Genomic DNA, 20,251 nt, shown 5'->3' with positions numbered 1-20,251 from the left:
TCAAAAAGAACTGCTGTTAATTACACTATAGATTGTAACACTTATATTAAGTAACAAGGCATCATGTTTCCTTCAAGCATTTGGATGTATTGGTGTTTTACAGAAATGTCTACAGTAGTATTCATTCTCTTGTGAAACCTTGATTAAACCAGTCCAGAACAACAAATAACAGTTGAAAGAGAAAGCCAGTATGAGCATATTCATATCGCCAGGGTAGGTGGGTAGTTAAAATTAGCCACTCAGAAACTCAATGCATCAGAGGTGGATATGTTTCATATTGCTCGAGGAAGGATGCCTATGCTGAAATGCATATGCTTGGTGCCAAGTTAGTTTTTGTTGAGAATGCTAAACGCAGCTATCTCGTTGTGGTAGGGAGTAATTTCTTAGTGAGGTGTATATTCCATGACAAATATTGTATTACTCGTTGTTAAAAAATGGCCATTGTTATTTAGGGGAACAACTGCAAACTTACATTTTGCTGTATTTTCATGACCTCTATTTTTTCCAAGCATTAAATTACTATTTTGGAAATTTTAAAACAGGTCAGGTCATATCACAAACCAAACTTCTGGAGTAATATTTCAATGCATGATCGTTGGCATGCATTTAAGCTTTTTGGTACTGTGTAAAGCTGCAGAGCACAGGTGGATGTGATATTATTTTTCTGTTGTACTGATACTATGACGTTGTGTGCTGTTTTGGGGAAATGTGTGTTTGTAAGGAAATCTTTATAACGCAATAATAAAAGAACAGAGCACCAACAAAGCAAAATAACACAACAGAGAAAAACAACAATTTACACACACAGCAAGGCAGCACACCACAACACATGTAATGCACATTAACAAATTATGAAGCAACAAAGCACTACTACACCACAATGAAATGCAGCATGTGGCGGGAGAATATGGCGGCCGCATAGCAAGCGGGTCACTGAGCACTGGGAGACATGCTTATCCAGATTCTAACATGGAATGTTAATGAGTTACCTGTGAAGGGGCGCAGGGATAAGATACTGCAATATCTTAGAGACTCCCCGTCGCAAATTCTGATCCGACAGGAAACACATTTGGTAAAAAAAATGAATGTGTTGAGGTATTTAGAAAACTAAGACGGGTACAACACATAATATGTACTGATCGGAGTGCTAACATAAGAGGGGTCGCAATAGTGGTGAAAAAACAAGCAAAAATATGGGTATCGCACATGAGGGCAGATAAAGGGGGTAGGTGGATTATAGCAAGTGTAAAAATAGGGGATAGGCCATTAACATTGGTAGGATACTATGGCCCAAACCACGATGACTGTGAACCACTTCATAATTTGTTTTCAAACCTGTTAGAATTCTCTGGTCTAGTAATTATGGCAGGAGATTTCAATGTAGTAATGAATTTAAAGTTAGATAAATCAAACAAAGTAGAGCTGTACTTACTAACGCCTAAATCAGGAGCCCTTTTAAAAGCCATGATGATTCTACAGACTTTGTGTGATCTACTAGAGAGAGAGAGAGAGAGCTGGAAATATGTAAGATACCTCATTTCATAACAACGTATATGGGAACAGATCGAGAATAGACTACCTTTTATTAGTAGATTGGAGCCTTGGAGACAATATTTTAGATATTGGATACAAGGTGGCCTATCTATCAGATCATTCAGCTGTTACATTAACAGTCAAAGATGGCAGTAAGCATACATAAAGAAAGTGGACACTAGACCGCACCATACTGGCAGACAGGGAAGTAATTGAAAGTCTAAAAGTAGAAGTTATGGAATATATTAAGATTAAGAGTGGTCCCGCTCCAACTGGGATAGTTTGGGATACATTAAAGCCATTTATCAGAGGTAAGATTACCAGTGCAGTTTGCCACAGGAATAAATGTTATAGGAGGGAGATTTTTCTGTTAGAGAATGAAATGGAAGGAGTAGAAACCGCGACAAAATGATTAGGAACAGTCGATGCTAGGATCTTGTTAGAAAGGGAATTGCTCCTGTTAAAGAATCAAATGGCGGAAATGCTCCAAACTCGATTAGGAAGAGATGGAATGCTAGCACACTAGCACACTTCGAGTATGGAGAGGGGGCAGGGAAGCTCTTAGCTTGGAAGACTAAGACGGACCAGAATAGGAATCAGATTAGGTAGATTAAGGAGGATCAGTTCAGTAATATTCTGAGGAATGAGACTGAGATTGAAGAGGCATTTAAGGAATACTTTCGGGCCCTATATATGGAGGAGGAGATGACTGCAGAAGCAGATATTGAGGGATGGTTAGCAGACTCTATCCAACCTATAGATGCCAACCTGCAAAAGATCCTAAACCAGGGGATCACCCAAGAAGTAGTTGTTCTGGCCACTCGTTCAAACAAGGGGGGAAAAGCCGCTGGGCCAGATGGCATACCAGTGGATTTGTATAAAATGCTTGGGGAGGTGCTTACTCCATTTATCACACTAGTGATAGGTGAGATATTAGATCAAGGGGTGCAAGTACCAAAATCCTGGAATGAGGTCATGGTTACTCTTATGTTGAAATCAGGAAAGGACCCCACTAGGTGGGAATCATATAGACCGATATCTCTCCTGAATTCAGACAATAAAATCTTTTGGGCAGGAAGATTAAGTAGGATAACGGGAGAAGTGATGCATTAAGATCAGAGGGGTTTTGTAAAGGGAAGGTGCCTACATAAGTTAACCTACAGGTTAATAGGGGCTATCGACTATGCAACAACTTATGAAACCCCACTAGCAATAACAACTTTAGATGCCTCTAAAGCCTTTGCTAGGGTGAGGTGGTCCTATCTGTTCTCCATTTTAAAAAGGTATGAACTGGGAGACGAATTCTGTAAAGCCATCCAATTAATATATGAAGAACCCACAACAAGAGTCTTGGGGCCATATGTAGGTAATTACTATTTACCAATTCTGAAATACCGAATTTTACCGATTCGGTATTTGAAAATCGGTAAACAGTATGTAGGTAAAAATTCGGTAAATTTTTCCGAATCGGTAATATTCAGTATTACCGATTCGTTTTTTACAGATTTGGTAATTCCCATTCATTCCTATGGGCCTGGAGGCCCAAAGGAATGAATAGTAAGCCATTCACTATTACCGATTCGGTAAATACCGAATCGGTAATAGGGGGAACATATTCAAGGGTGGCAGGGTGTCACATTGACACCCTGTTGCACCCCTGCATCGTGCATGTGTGCACATGTGGCACACATACATGCCCTAAGGGCATGTATGTCTGACACATGGCACTTTTAGAAAAGCAAAAAATTGCTTTTTTAAAGGTTTTCGATATTTACCACCAACTTGTAGTTGGTGGTAAATAACGAATCCTTACATCAAAAATGCACTCACTTGAGTGCTCCCTACATAGGATTTTAGGATTTGGTAATGTACCGATTTGGTATTTTAAGGAATCGGTAATTTACCAAATCCTTAAATTACCGAATCGGTAAATTACTGAATCCTAAAATCAAGCCACCTACATTAGAAAAAGCTAAATACCGGTCTGTAACAGCAAATTTACAGATTTTCGGCCGTTACCGACCGGTATTAAGCTACCTACATATGGCCCTTGGTGAATGGGAATTTATCTTCACCTTTTAAAATTCTTAGGGACACAAGACAGGGCACTCCCCTTCCCCCCTCCTGTTTAATTTTTATTTAGAAACTTTTGTACATAAACCCAGAACTACAAATGACATCCCCCCATTTTATCAGGGAGCATGGGTGAGGAAAGTCACGCTATATGCAGATGATTTCATGGTTTTCTCTTCTGATCTTGGGACAGCCTTACCGACTATTTTATGGATGGTTTTAGAATTTGGTGGGGTGTCGGGGTACTTAGTAAATGAAAACAAAATAGAGGTAATGGTATGGAACCAGGAAAGTGAGAATCAGCTGATTAAGAAGGAAATGCGATATTTGGGTTTAAAGATAGTACAAGACATAAATGAAATATCATAGATTAATCTGAGGAGAATATTAAAAGAGATTGTGCAACTAATGAAGCGATGGGTACACCTTCCACTAACGATTCTGGGGAGGGTGAACTTGATCAAGATGACTATACTGCCAAAGATTACTTTCCTATTTAATGCCATACCGCTGCATTTTGAAAAAGCCACCATACGTATCCAGCAGGCGATAAATGCTTTCATTTGGGCATATAAGGGGGTCAGGATCTCCTGGAAAAAGCTGCGGAGAAAAAGAGAGAAGGGAGGAATAACCCTCCCAGATATGCAATATTATGCATGGGCCTTCCAACAGACAAATTCCAGAATGCTAGCAAAAACACCATACGGCTCTGTAATAGGTTCTATGTTTTTGGCAATGTTAAAGGAAAGTAAGGCAGATGTAGATGGCTTCCTTTTTAAATATGGGGACCCAAAATTCTTAAAACTGAAGGTATTACTAACAATGGCGAGGATATGGTACTATATTAGACGACTCTCAAAACTGGACTATTACTCCTATTATGCCCCGAACTGGGATCCGTTAGGGACTCCGGAGTGCCTTAATGATAAATTGGCAGCACCCATAAAAATACGGATTTAAGGATCTGGGGAGATCTGACACGGAATGGGAGTCTTATATCATGACAAGATCTAAATGGGTTAATGAAGGGCAGTCTTTCAAAGTTTAAATACATACAATTAAAAAGTTGGGAACAAAGCAAAAATCGGCGTTAGGAGAGGGAAATGTTTTGGAGGAACAACTGGTCACAAAACCATCAAGAAATAAGGAAGTCGCACTCTGGTATTGGGAAATACATGGTACCATGGACGGAGATTTTACGCTGGCAGAGGAACAGTGGGGAAGACACTTGCCAAGGGAGCAGTTACAGAATATTTGGCAAGTATCAATGCGCACACTTTACCTCACTGTCAAGCCTGCTTTATTAAGGAGAAACCACTTCTTCTCACTCCACAGGGCACATATAACACCTGAAAAACTGACAAAGATGGGGATGGGAAGTAAACCAGCAATGCAAAATGTCGCCTTGAAAAAGCAACAGATATCCATATGTTTTACCAATGTCCTTTAGGATGAAGTGAAAACAACTATTTCAGGTATTTTGGATCTGCAAATTAAGGTAAGCCTATCATTAATTATCTTTGACATGATGGATGGCCTTACGGGCTTTCTTAGAGACTTGTTGTTCTATGAAATCTTACTTGCCAGAAGAGAAATCTGCCAAACATGGGTGGGAGGTACACCACCGCAGCATTTGGGCTGGTTGGAGTCTCTCCGATATATGTCTAGGATGGACCTGCTAGGAAAAGAGTCCAAGAGGAAAGGGAGCTGCGAGATCCGGGGGGTAATGAGGATACATGAAGATATATGAATTATAAATCTGTCCAATGATTACACCAGTAAAAACTCTCTGGTATGCTGCAGGGCCCCTCTGTTTGCACTTAAGGCAGCTGCTGGTGTGAAATTAACACCGTGAGAGAGAGATAGCCACAGGAAGGATAATGCTCATTGTGGAATGCCGACAAGTGGTTGGTCACTCTCTCATAAAAGGGCGGTAGGAATGGACATTGATCCTGAGATGAATGAGGACAAAAAGGAAAAAAAAGGAAAAACAGCAAACTAAACACAAAAACAAGACATCAAGACATTTCTGTTTCAACAAAAACTACACACAAAAAGCAGAGAAATACAACATTCTGCAATGCAAAACAACTGTACTATTTTTAAGCTGGCCTGTTGGATTGTTATTAAGTTGGGTTAATATTGTATATCTATGCTGTTGTGCTATTGTACAATTGCTGTATTGTTTAGTGAGCCTTTTGCTGTGTTCTGTCCATGTGCTATATTGGTAAGTTCTATTGTGTTCATGTATGCTTTTGTTAATGTGTTTGTTGTGTTGGTGGCATTTTTTATTTATTTTGTGTTGCATTTTATGTTCTGTATTGATTTGTTGTGTTGTGTTTTTGTTGTTCTGTTGCTTTGTTTTTTGTGTATTTTCATCTGTTATTCCCTTGAGTTGTCATTCTGTTGTGCTGGTGTTATGGAATTTGTTTTTATTCTATAGTTTTGTTGCCTTGTGCTATTTTGTGTTTTCTTGCGTGCAGTTGATTATTTTATTGTCGATTTGCTATTGTGTTGTGTCTGGGATTTGTTATGTTAGTGTGTTACTACTTTACAAACTATTCCTGTGTTTTGCTGGTAGTTGCATGTTGTGTTGTGTTGGTGTGTTAAGGTGTTGTGTTGTTTTGGTGTATTGTGTCATGTTGTTATTTGCTGTTTGTTGTGTAGTACTGATATGTTTTTATTGTGGTGCTACATGAAGTATTACAATGTGCTATTAATTGTCTTATTGTATTGTTATTATGGCTCTATTGCAGACATTCTGACTAGGTGTTGCCTGAATTTCAATCATACCTGAGTAATCCGAGTCATTTCCAGTAATTTTGTGCTGCTCTTTGATGAGAAATGAATTAAGAATATTTTTGGGGAAAAAATCCTACCACAAGAGCACATTTAGCAAGGGTGAGAGGATGCTCAAGCTCGCTATTCATGTTCTGTGGCATTTGCCTCTATTTATTAGCGTAAAATGCATCCTCAAGTCCATTTTGGATGCAAGGATTCATTTTCCACTAAGAAAATAGCACTACATGCTAGGAGTAAGTTGTGGGAATATCCTACCCCATGTACACATTTCGCACTTTCATGTTCTCTAGCATTTAGTGCTATTTCTTAATGCAAAATGCATCATCGTATCGATTTTGGAGCTGAGGGGCATTTTTATGCTTAAAAAATAGTGCTAAACACAGAATTAGCCTTTTTCGCATAATTCCACATAATCTCGCAGATTTTTGGGGATAATTCAGCGTGATTACTCAACATAGAATTAAAAGAGTTACGCCCACCTCTAAATATAACACACAATACTCTCTCACAAATCCCTCTCACAAATCCAATTTATTTACACAGTGACACTGGTTATTTGCAAACAGTCCTTGTACTGTTAATTATAAATGATAAGTAATAGTCTGGACCAAAATAAATTAAACTATATTGTAAAAGCCACTGGCATAGACTAGGTCTAGTCTGTCCCAAAATGTTGCTTTTATTCTGCCTCAAACCAAATACAGTGTTACGCTTTTTCCTCCAAATCACTCCCTGTCAGGTAGACACAAACACGCAAAAGGGAAAATTAACCAGAGAATATCGAGTATATTATCTTAAACTCTTTTCTACTTTTCACAAAACAGTCGCTTTCCATTTTACGTTGTCACTCTCACTGAAGTCTTGATAAAACCTGCAATTGTTTGTGAATTACAGCATTCATAATTGCAGATTAGGTAGTTTAAAATAACACATATAGGACGCTTGCATCAGAGCTCATTTTAAACTTAATTATTACAATTACAAGATCTCTCTCTGTTCACAAAGCTCCGTTTTTAATTAAGCAAAGTTATGAGTCATGCTTCCTTTGAGCTGGTTCCTGCATGCCTCTTAAATCACCCAGCTCTCATCTTTAATGTGTTGTTTTTTATGAAGGGAGAACTTCACTTCAATTGCTGTTCACTCTCTTGGCATGCATAGTTTTTTTTGCCTGCTCTCGTGGATTTAGCTTGCTTTTACTTCCATACACTGAACCGTATATAAATGCTTGTACTTCCATGTGTACGTGGCTGCATAGGTAATGCTCTGTTTCATATATAATAGAACTGTAGATGGAATTGTATTCCCCTTAAACTGCGCACAATTGTGTCTTTGATACTTAGCTCTTATGTCAAACTCATTTACAGAGCGTCACCCTCATACCCTCATACCTGGCTTTACCGCCCTCCAGATGTCCTTCCTTTCCATTGAATCCAAGGAGATCCTCCTCCAAAGAAACATGGCTCCACTGTTTTACTCGGGGATTGACAGGGACAGTTATATCATGAGAGGCTAAGGTCCTCTGGATGAACCGGAAGCTGAATACTCCCCAGGGTTGCATCCAAGTGTCATGCAACAGGACACAATCAACACAAGACGCACCGTTCCAAACATGTTCTTCATTGTGTTCCAGTAATGATTGAAAGCTGCATGTAGGTGCTCTCTGCTTCACAGGTCCAATCTCTTGGGGCCATTATGTGTAAAATGGTGCGCTTGGGGATGCTACAGACATTTGCACCCTGAGTGCACTTTGTTATTACAGAAGGGACCACAGATGCTTGTGGCATCACTTTTGTAAATGAATCACTTAGGATGTCCCTCATTTTCATGGCTCGAGAAATGAGGAATGCTTTGCCACTCTCCTGTGTAAAGATGAGGGTGCATTGCAAAAACATCAGGTGGCATACTGATTGTGTGCTACATATTGGACACTTCAAAAGGTACACTATAGGTGAGGGAACAGGGGTCCCAACAATCCATCCTGTAGGCAGGTACTTATAATACATATTGCTCTCAATACCCTGCGAGCCCCTCTGCACAGAATGAAGGAACTGATGCTTCTAGACGCTGGCTACTCTCCAGTGAACGTTGGCACAAGTCCAAGCCGGCACTGGAAATGGTGCATTTGGTATGAAATATTGGGCTAGAGCTCTCTTCTTGTCTGCACCAGGCCCACCAAATTGTGACATTAACCCGTGAAGACAGCAACAGTGTTTCATTTCACATAATACAGGCTCTGGAGTTCGAAATCGACCCCAAAATTGACGGTGTAATATCTCTACTACTTGTATCCCCTATTGGTGTTTATGAATCCTACAACCTGCTTCTCTGTGTTGTATCTAGTATTCATGCTAAAAATCAGGGTCTTAATATCAGCATATTTTCCTCATTGTTCTGATAACCCACATTGATTTGCTACCACTGCACATCAAACTGTTGTCCTCATACTTGCAAAACTTTGACACATTTACCACATACTCCACCATCATCAGCAGATACTCCTTTGTTTCCAGCCTTGTTGAGTGACTTGATGATCCCAACACGTACACTTCCTAGCTATTGCTCTGATATACCCTTGTGAGACCCTTGACATCTTGGACAACAGTGACCAGGTGTCCCATTCCAATTCATCACCCTTATGCTCCATCCCTCACTCACTACTGTGTTTCTCGTATCTCATTTCCACTTATGTATCCCCTCTAAACATGTCTCAGGCCTGCCATTACAGAGCCTGTGCACAGTTTACACTGCCATGTCGACCTGGAGAAATAAACCTTCTGCTAAGTCCAGACATTCCCTATTTATATTACTTACTGGCGGTCGCCAGTAGGTTGTTATAGTTAGGACCTATTTTCCATAGGAAATCCGCAACATTCTATTTGGAATAACTTTTGCGCCGGTTCCTTCATGCCTGTAGATTGCCTACTAGGTAACGACCTGGAGCATTCCTTGTGGAAGGATTCTGATCTCAGGTCTCACTTTGAGATGCTTGGGTTGCCAGAGTGGGAATGCATGTCCACTCTGTCAATGGGTGCCAGAGAGGGTGGCCTAGAGGACTTGGAGCCTGAAATAGTGGCCCAGGTCCCTGGCAAGAGAAAGGGCAAGGGGAAAAGGAAACCGGCCCGGAAGTTCCCACAGACCGGGAGGAGGTAGACCTTGAAGGGGGACTCCCTGGTGCCTACAGCGGAGCAGATAGCAAAACTGAGCTGACCCATTGGCAGCAAGAAGGGGGTCTCAACAGGGAGGAATTCTGCAAGGAGCAGAAAGAGTGCCCTTCTCTAGAGGGTCTGAGGCAGCAAGCTGCAGACCAGGCAGTGGTGATCAGTCCGGATCACATTAGATATCATGGTAGAATGATCTCCTTTATAGTAAGCCTAAGGTCGCTGAGCCTGGGTCAGCCCACATGCTGGTGGTACCCCAGTGTTTTAGGACCTTCCTAATGGGTCAGGCTCATGACGTGCCTTTGGCAGGGCATTTGGGGCAGGACAAGACCTTTGACAGGCTTGTCACCCACTTCTTTTGGCCCCAAATGTGAAGGCAGTCAGATGGACATTGCCGGTCTTGCCAAACTTGCCATGTAATTGGTAAGAGCGGGAGGAAGCTCAAAGCTCCTCTCCAACCATTTCTAGTTGTCGGAACACCCTTTGAAAGGGTAGGGATGGACATTGTGGGCCCACTGCATCCCAAGACCGCCATAGGCAACAAGTACATCCTGGTCTTGGTGGACCATGCCACCCGGTACCCAGAGGCAATCTCTTTCAGGACAACAATGGCGCCAGTGGTGACCTGGGCATTAATGGGGATCTTTTCCCGAATGGGGCTACCCAGAGAGGTGGGTTCTGACAGGGGATCCAACTTCATATCTAAGTATATGACATCCTTGTGGAAGGAGTGTGGTGTAACTTACAGGTTCACCACTCTTTACAACCCAAAAGGTAACAGTCTGCTAGAGAGATTCAACCATACCTTGAAAGGCATTATTAAGGGTCTAACAGAACCCATGAGGCTTAAGTGGGATGTCCTCTTGCCATGCCTTCTCTTTGCATACAGGGAGGTGCCACAGAAGTCTCTTGGGTTCAGTCCCTTTGAGCTCCTGTATTGTCACCCTGTGAGAGGACCTCTGGGTTTGGTGAAGGAAGGCTGGAAGGCAGCTCCCAGGAAAAGTCCCCAGGATGTGTTATTTACATGCTGGCCTTCTGACACCAAACTGCCCGCTTCAGGAAACTCGCTCAGGTGAACCTGGAAGCAAGCCTGGAAGAAATGAAGAAGTGGTATGACCAGAATGCAGGACAAGAGGACTGGGCCATTTGAGGTGGTGGAGCGCAAAAGTGAGGTGACCTACCTGGTAGATTTGCAGGCTCCCATGGACCCTTTGAGGGTCCTCCACGTGAACCACCTTAAGCCCCACTTCGAGAGGTCCGAAGTGAGCATGCTCTGGCAACAGATGACAGGGTGGAAGAGGAGAGTGATCCTCTATCTAACCTCTTGTATGCCACGGAATGTGATGGGTCAGTGGAAGGTGTGATCCTCTCTCCTACACTGACCGCAGAGCAGCAAAGTGACTGTCACCGGTTGTTAGGTCAGTTTGCCCACTGTTCTCCTTGACCCCCGGTGTTACTCACTGGTGTACCCATGACGGTGACACCGGTGACAAACCGCCTGTGAAGCACAAGATTTACAGGTTGACTGACCAGGTTAAGGTCAGCTTAAAGGAGGATGTTTCTAAGATGTTGGTGTTAGGGGTGGTTGAGCCTTCCAACAGTCCTTGGGTCAGCCCAGTTGTCTTGGTCCCGAAGGCTGCTGCACCCGGTGCCACACCAAGACTGCGGTTTTGTGTGGACTACCATGGGCTGAATGTCGGCACCAGGACTGACGCACACCCCATCCCCAGAGCCGATGAGCTCATTGATCGGTTGTGAGCGGCCAAGTTCCTCAGCACATTTGATTTAACTTCTGGTTACTGGCTGATTGCCTTAACCGATGGGGCCAAGGAGACAGCAGCATTTTCAACACCCGAAGGACATTACAAGTTCCTGCTGATACCCTTTGGGGTGAAGAATGCCCCTACCACCTTTCAGAGGTTGGTCAACCAGGTGTTGGCTGGGCTGGACGATTTCAGTGCTGCCTACCTGGATGACATCGCAGTATTCAGTTCCAGCTGGGAAGAACACTTGCAGCACCTCGGTGTAGTGTTGAAGGCGCTGCAGCGGGCAGGCCTCACTATCAAGGCCAGTAAGTGCCAGAGCAGGCAGGGTTCAGTAGTGTACTTGGGACACCAGGTAGGAAGCAGCCAGGTGGTGCCAATACAGCCCAGGATTAAAACCATTCTGGCTTAGGAGCACCCCAAGACCCAGACAGAGGTGAGGGCCTCTTTAGGACTCACCGGATACTTCCGGAGATTTGTTAAGGGTTATGGCACCATTGTTGCCCCCTTAACAGAGCTGACTTCCAGGAAGTAGCCCAAGAAGGTGATCTGTGAACTGATGCGATGGCAGCGAGGGATGATTAAAGCCGCGCTTACCCTTTTATCACTATATGTGTTTCTAAATGTACGCAAAAACAGGTGCCCACCTCTAGGGTCCACTGCCACAAGACCCAATACAAAGATATGTACAAAAACGGAAGAGAGGCACACAACAAATAACATATAATGTGCAAAACTGATGACTCCTTTAGGGTCTTCAGTGTGGAGAATTCTTCTTTATTGATATTATACGTTGAGAGATACACACAGCCTCAGGCAACGTGTTTCACCCAAAAGGGCTTCCTCAGAGCTAAATTCCGAACACCTTATCGCATAGTCCAAGGGTTGGTACCCAATCTCAAGTTTCCAAAAGCACTCCCCCTTATCCTATTGTGTTTTGAGATACAGCTCCAAAATTATTTGGAGAGGTACTGCATCAAGCGAACAACGTTGCTAATGCCTGGAATAAACTCGGGGTGTTCATCAATATGCACTGAAATATTTGGCTATCACCGCCACACGAAAGACCCACGATCCGATTGCTGTGTGAATCAAATCCTTCACGCACAATAAGATAAGGTGGAGTGCTTTTGGAAACCTGAGATTGGGTACCAACCCTTGGACTATGCGATATGGTGTTCAGATTTTAGCCCTGAGGAAGCCCTTTGGGTGCAACACGTTGGCTGAGGCTGTGTGTATCTCCCAACGTACAATATCAATAAAGAAGAATTCGCCACACTCAAAACACTAAAGGAGTCGTCAATTTTGCACAGTATATGTTATTTGTTGTGTGCCTCTCTTCCGTTTTTGTATACAAGAAGGTGATCTGGACTGAGTCCTTCCAGAAGGATTTTGATGCCCTGAAAACAGCCATGTGCATGGCACCCATGCTCAATGCATCCAATTTCTCCAAGGAATTAGTTGTGCAGACTGACGCTTCAGACCATGGTCTGGGAGCGGTGCTCTCACAGCTAAATGAAGAGGGCCTAGACCAGCCTGTAGTCTTCCTTAGCAGGAGACTACTCCCTAGGGAACAGAGGTGGACTGCCATAAAAAGGGAAGCTTTCACACTGTGGACTGTGCACTGAAGAAGCTGAGGCCCTACCTATTTGGGACTCACTTCCGGGTTCAGACAGACCATAGGCCCCTCAGGTGGTTAATGCAAATGAGGGACGAGAATCCAAAACTGCTGAGGTGGTCCATCTCCCTACAGGGAATGGATCTTATAGTGGAACACCGTCCTGCCACAGAGCACGCCAATTCAGATGGTCTGTCCAGGTTCTTCCGCCTTAGTGAAGAGAACTCCCAGGAGGTTGGGTAGTTTTCTCTACTTTCAGCAGGAGGGGTCCCTAGTAAAGTGCACTGAGTGTGCCAGGGCCTGTAAATCAAATGCTGCTAGTGGGCCTGCAGCACTGATTGTGCCACACACGTGAGTAGCCCTAAAAAGGTAATTCAGACCAGCCATTGCAGAGTCCGGGCGCAGTTTGTAACTGCGCCCAGACTTGGCGAGTGCAACCACTTGCCAGGCTCTAACCCTTCCCTTTTCTACATACCACTCACACCTAAGGAAGGCCCAAGGTACCTCTGTGGGCCGGGTGCAGTGTATGTGAAAGGTAGGACATGCCCTGGTATGTGTGGCTTGTCCTGATAGTGACTTACAGCCCATTTCGTTTTTCACTATTGCAAGGCTACCTGTTCCCCATAGGACAGAATAGGAAGTTTGTTTACAACATCTTATAAACATAACTGGCCCTGGGAACTAGGTGGGAAAATAAATGTTAGTATGCCTGAACTCAGATTTTAAAGATGCCTCTTTTAGTTAAGGTGATTTTTACATTCTGTGTTTGAAAATACCACTTTTAGAAAGTAGGTATTTTCTTGCTCAGTCATCCGTGTGCCTCTGCTAGAATGTGGATTACCTGTCTGGGTTTTGAATGACAGAAGGCTGGGGAGCAGGAGTGGCTCCAGATAGTTTAGGTAGCATCAGGAAAGGGCTGAATAGACCTGGGATGCATGGAGGAAGGGGGAGGACATTTCCTTGCACCTCAAAGGGTCTGGTCTGCCTCGACAATGCCGTCTTCACCTTCTGCCAGGAAATCACAGCAGAGAAGGCAGATTTGGTTCTGGCTGGACACAGATACTCTCTGCCTAAGAGATCAAAGGATTTTGGGATATGCATATTGGGGCCCAGACCCCAGAATTTTAGAGCTCTTTTGGATCAAGAAGACTGCCAAGAAGAAGAGCTGGAGAAGCAGTGAGGAGGTACTACCACTTTGCTATGCGCTTTGCTCCTTCAATATCTCAAATATATGAACTAGTATGCAAAACCAAAATATAGTGCAGTCGCTGCTTCTGTCTTGGGCAGTGAAAGGACTGGAATGAACTTTCTGCAATCTACTTTTTTGATTTTCTCCAAGGGCTTGAGGTAGAGCTTGTCCCCTGTTCAAGAAGTCTCAGGAACAGCAATGACTCCAAGCTCTTCTGCCCTCAGCACTGGGGACTGTGTGTTTTGTGCTGCAACAGAAGAAAAGCAAGTCGACGACGTCTACAATGCTGCTGCCGACTCCGTGTCCTGAAGGCACCGCAGAGCGCACCGCCGCACTGGACCCTGGTCTCACCGTCGACGCTTGCCGATACCACCACTGAGCCGCTGCTTGCACCGTGACCTGTGGGCACCACACTCCGCACCGCTTTACTTCACGATGACACCTTGGCACCACAGAGGGCACCGTCGCAACACCGCACCATGACTCTGGTCTCACAGATGATGCCTGTAGATGCCTCTACCGAGCCATTGCACGCACTGTGACCTGTGGGCACCGCACTTCGCACTGCCTTGCTTCATGACAAAGCCCTGGTATCCCTGCTGCCACCACTCCACACCGAAATTGACATCGCTGCTTGCACCGTGGTTCGAGGCGCCGCTGGTAAAGTTACACAACGCATCACCCTCATTCCACACCGCAGCCTTGGCCTACCGACACCGGCGCCATCGACTCCAGTTCGTCAGCCGACGACAAAGCTTCAGCAACGACGCGCCACAGCTTGCACCGTGACCTGCCAGCACCGTGACGAGCACCACCTTCTTCTCGCACCATGACCCTGGTCTCACCGATGACACCATCTGACGCCACAGCCGAGCCGCTGCTCACATCGCAATCTGAGTGCACCGCACGCTGCACCACTGCACTTGGCACCGCAGCACACGACGCCTGCGGACGCCAGCGCTCCTGACTCAATCAGAGAGGAGATAGACCTGCAACGCGTGTGACTTCGAGGGCCCGACGACTCTTGCACTGACCTCCGGAACCAGCGGTCCCCGTGTAGTCGGAAGCTCAACGACAGGTCATCGATGCCCCACATTTCTAAAAGGTACTGTTTGCGGGTCTTCCTGACACCATAGCTGACCCGCGACGCTGTGGCCCGCCAGAACTGTTTGGATTTGTTTGCTCATGACGTCGTGATAGCCCCAGATGGAGCTATCGACATCAAGGAACTATTTTTAGATTAGATTTTGAAGTACTGTATTGGGGATTTTTATCGTTTTTGGTCTTCTCTTCAGTATATAAAAATATTGGATATTGTTCTAAACTGGTGTGGTGTCCTTTTGTAGTGCTTAAACTGTATTACTCTTGGTTATGTGCAAATGCTTTACACACTGCCTCTAAAAAAAAGCCTGACTGATCGTGCCAAGCTACCAAGGGGGTGAGCAGGGATTATTTTAGGAGTGTAACTCCCTTATACTGACTAGGAAGAAGGTCCCTATTTGGACAAAGGTGCAAACTCTTGCCAACTAGAGGCCCCCATTTCTAACAATAGGTGTATTAGGAAGGAGGTTCAGAAAAAAAGAGAATATATATATTGGGAGAATAAATCACTTATAGAGAAATAAATGTGGAAGTTAATGTAGGGAATCATATGTAAATATTTTGAAAAAAGGGGACCCCTATATATTACTGTTGCACCTGCTATACATAGGGAACAAACTAAATTAAGGAACGTCTATAGCCAAGTGACAAATTCAAAATATATTTAAATGGAGATCATGGTTGATATAGCTTTCATATAAAATTGAGAATGAAAAGTCCAACTATATATAGATAGTCTCAAACAATGAAATATTCTCATTTGATTTTATTGGTATATATTATATATATTTATCAATTCTTTTAAGATTTATATATTTTGTACTCTTTTTGTGTTTTTCTCTTCTGTTTTCTTTTCTTTTCTTATAGTTGTTTTTCAATATAACAAAAGTCAGTTAAAAGCATACTAGAAAAAATACATAACCAATAGACATGAGACTGAACAAAATGTTGAAGGCAAAGCGGTAGATGTCATATGTAAACCCTCTGCATTAAATGTACCTATTGTTCACCATTGACACAGCAACAATGTTGATCAGGACATATACAAAAGATGCCAAAATGTCAGAGGTTCTATTATAGAGGTTTTGGATATAAATGGAACCTGACCACATATTAGTTGGTAATGGCTGATTTTAATGATGACGAAGCAGTAACCTTGTAATTTACGAAGGAAGTGATATTCTGTTGCAGAATAAAAAACTGATCTGCATGTTCTCTTTCATTCATGATGAAAATGGATTACTCTATATTTTGCATTGTCGCCTCATCACTTCCTTGCCTCAGACCTTATATCGGGAGGTGCGCCTACACCCTAGAGAAAGTCAACCCTCTGACTACTTGAAAATAATCACCGAAATGCGTCTGGTGGATGCAATAAATGGTGCCTGGAACCCAAGGAGTGCTCTTCTATCACTTGTTGGATATTTGGTGTTGAATATTGTGCATGAGATGGCACTCACATGAAAAGAGCACCGGCCCTGAAAAGTGTTAGACGGGGCATGTGGCATTTGGTGGCAGCTATAGGAGAGACCGTCAGAACCGCCATAATCCTCGTGCAGCAAAATCCTTGCTGATGCGAAATTGGAAAATTGCAAAATAGACAACCATTGATTACTCAAATCTTCGTTGCAATTACTTGCTACGACTACATTCGATGTGTGGTTGGGCGAGGGATACAGACTTGGAAATTAGAGTGTCAATTCCATTGGAGACATTTGTTTATGACTGCAAGATGCAAATAAAGAGCCAGAATAACATGCGATGTGCTGCCACTGAGGGATAAATACTGTTACTATAACAATCAATGACGAATGTGCAAAGGTTCGTGCAACATTGCTATGTTGTAATATAGTGGTTAATAGACACTGAGATGGTGCCAGTGAGAGCGTTTGATTCATGGCAATACTGCAGTCCTTCATCAAGGCCTCAGATGAATCATCCAATAGGAGCAAAGCACTGAGCTTAAAGGAAATTAATGTGAAATTGAATAAACCTTTGTTGAATCAACATTGAGAAAGGCACTAATCGCCGAAACGCATCTGTTGGTTGCCATAAATGGTGTCTGAAACCCAAGTAGTGCTCTTCTGTCCTTTGTTGGATATTTGGAGGTGAATATTGTGTGTGAGATGCTACTCTCAAAAAAGAGCACCCACCCTGAAAAGTGTTTGTCGGAATATGTGGCATTTGGTGGCAGATATACATATTAGTACCAGATTTCACTTGCCACATCACCAGATACATGCACAGCAGTTGCCATGGTACTAGATTGCGCCTACAGCACCAGATTGCACTCAAAACACTTTCTACAGCTCCAGCTATAAACCCACAGCACTTGCCTTGGCACTGGATGGCATCCTCATCACTAGATGTAATGCCACATCACCAGGTATAACCCCAAAGCACCAGATATAATCCACAATTGGCCGTAAGTTGTAAAACTATTGCTTTCTCCTGCTTTTGCCTAGTTTTTTTACTGCTTTTTCCAACCTCTCCCCCATTTTTCGGAGTGCTTTCACATGCTTTTGCCTCATTTTTTCTACTCTCTCTGTCCACTCCCCTCAATTTCCCGAGTGTTTTCTCCTGCTTTTGCCTCATTTTGTACTGCTTTCTTTTTCCTTTCCCCTGTTTTTCTGAGTGCTGCCTCTCCTTTTCCACTGCTTATCCTTGTTTTTCCTCAACAGTGCATGGTATAGTTTCTAAACTGCCCAACCTGAGGTAACCACTGGCAAAAAAAGCTGACAGTAAGAAAAAGGAGAACTATGACAGGGCAAATGCTGGCCTTCATACTCATGTCACTTCTCTGTTTCTCTTGATTGCTCTCTCCTGCCCCGCTCTTTCTTTAGCCACTGAGTCTCACATGTGTTTCTCCCACCTTTGTTCTTTCTTGATGTCTCACTTTGTTTTGTCTCTCTTATGTTTTCTATCACATGCCCCGTTCTCTCTCATTCTTTCTCTTTCTGTCCATGCTCCTTTGACTCTCTTGTGTTCTATCTACATAATGTTCCTTTCTCTCACTTGCTCTGTCTCACCCTTGCCCTGTCTTGTATTATCATGTTTATCTCTTTCCCATCCATATTTCTCCCTTCTTTCACCCTTTATCTCACTATGTCACAGCTTTAAATGCCATAGCCATGTGGCACCCACAAACCGCAGAGAAAGGAGTCGCTGGTGGTTTCCTCAAGTACAGCCTAATTTTTAAGTTGCGAGTGCTAGGCAACAAACTATGAGGGAAGTTTGTTAAGATGCAGGAGGTAAGGGTCAAAAAGTGCCATTAGCCACAGTTAATGGGGTCTGTGCAGACTGCTGCTGCAGCACGCAACACATGCTGCTTCTTCTTCTCTGTCTTGTCTGTCTCTGAGGTGTGAGCCTGTGCACTATGCTGGGGGCCATGCTGGGCGCTGGGAGTGCAAAGTTGTGGAGTGTACTGAGGTCAGACACCAATTGGTCTGACTTGGGAAACATGAGGTGACTTCGGCAAGGGATGAGGGTACCGTCTATGTACTCGCAGTTATTGGAAGCACTCAGCTACCCATGACAGTGATAGCTGCATGTCGCCAGGACCCACCCACCCACCACCCGTGACCTGTACTGCTTTTGGCACCATACTAGTAATGCAGCGTAACACTACGGCGGCCACAGTGTTACGCTACACTTTCTAAATCCACTAGGCAGCCAGTGAGTGGCCCAGCAGTGAGTGGTGCTTTTGCCCACACAAATGAGAAAAATGTAGGAGTGTGAAATTTCCCTATCTGATTAAATCCTTGGGAGGCAAGAGCCATCCGTATGGCCCCCACAGTCGCCCATAGGGTCATTAGCTGCAACTAGCAGCGCATTCCCATAGTCCAGGTGACTCCTGATCAAGGCCTGGACTAGGGATTTTCTTGAGGTGCACAGGAGCCAAGGAAAGAATTTCCTTAGTAGGTGCATTGCAGCGCATTGTGGTAAAACAAGAGCCACAAGTAGCACAAACCTGGTCTTTCATGGATAGTGTCTGATCCAGTTTGGTGCCGAGTTTTTTCGCCACCTGTTTTGGACATGTGGCTGCACCAAGTTCAACGGGCCACTAGTCCGCGGACCAGAGTTCCTGAGCTTTTCCAAACAGCATAATCTCGGTCTTGTCTCCGTTTAATTGAAGACAATTACTTGTCATCAAGTCAGCAAATGTCCTCATGCAGCTTGAGAACTGAGATTTCACCCTATCTGGATCTTGAACAAAGAAAATGATAAGCTTATTATACAATCTTGAACCCACATGATCTAACAATGTGCGTGAGAAGGGCATAGATATTAAATAATGTAGGGCTCTGAGAAGAACCCTGTGGTACTCCTTTGTTGACTGGAATTATTCGTGACTTGAAGGACTCTAAAGAGATTGATTGAGTTTGATTGTCAAGAAAGTCCATGAGCCAATGTAGCACTCTTGCCATACATACCTTTGTTGTACAACCTACAGATTAGAATTGCATGAGTGACATTATCAAACGCCAATAAATCCAGCAATACTAGCATGACCGGCATGCCAGCATCCATTGAAAGTCTGCTGGTATCAGTAACGGCCACTAGCGCAGTCGCTGTGCTGTGCATTGCTCTGAAACCCGATTGTGAGGGGTCGAAGATCTTATGCTGTTCAAGGAAGACAGCTAACTGTTTATTTATGTGACTTTCTAGGTTTTTCCCTAACAAAAGAAGCAGCAAGATAGGTCGGTAGTTGGAAAGACTTTCCCTGATTGGTGGCCTCAGTTGTTAGGCAGCTGGGTGCTTACCTCAAGGGTTTGGACATACCTCATGATGTAAGGACTTAGAAAGAAGCAAGAATCAGTGAAATGAGATTACCAAGTAAGTAACTGAAGCTGCAGATAGTGTTTCAATTAATGGTTTAACAGAACTAAACAGGACCAGCATGCATCTAATGATTTCGAAGGAAGTTCCAAAAGTATTAAATCCAAATGAATGAGAGAACCCATATCAAGAACCTTGGGCCTCATTTATGAGGCCTTGCGTCAGTTTTGCGCTG

The sequence above is a fragment of the Lissotriton helveticus genome, chromosome 4_1 (assembly GCF_964261635.1).
Source record: "Lissotriton helveticus chromosome 4_1, aLisHel1.1, whole genome shotgun sequence".
Classification (NCBI taxonomy): Eukaryota; Metazoa; Chordata; class Amphibia; order Caudata; family Salamandridae; genus Lissotriton; species Lissotriton helveticus.
Note: the sequence above shows the minus strand (reverse complement) of the source record.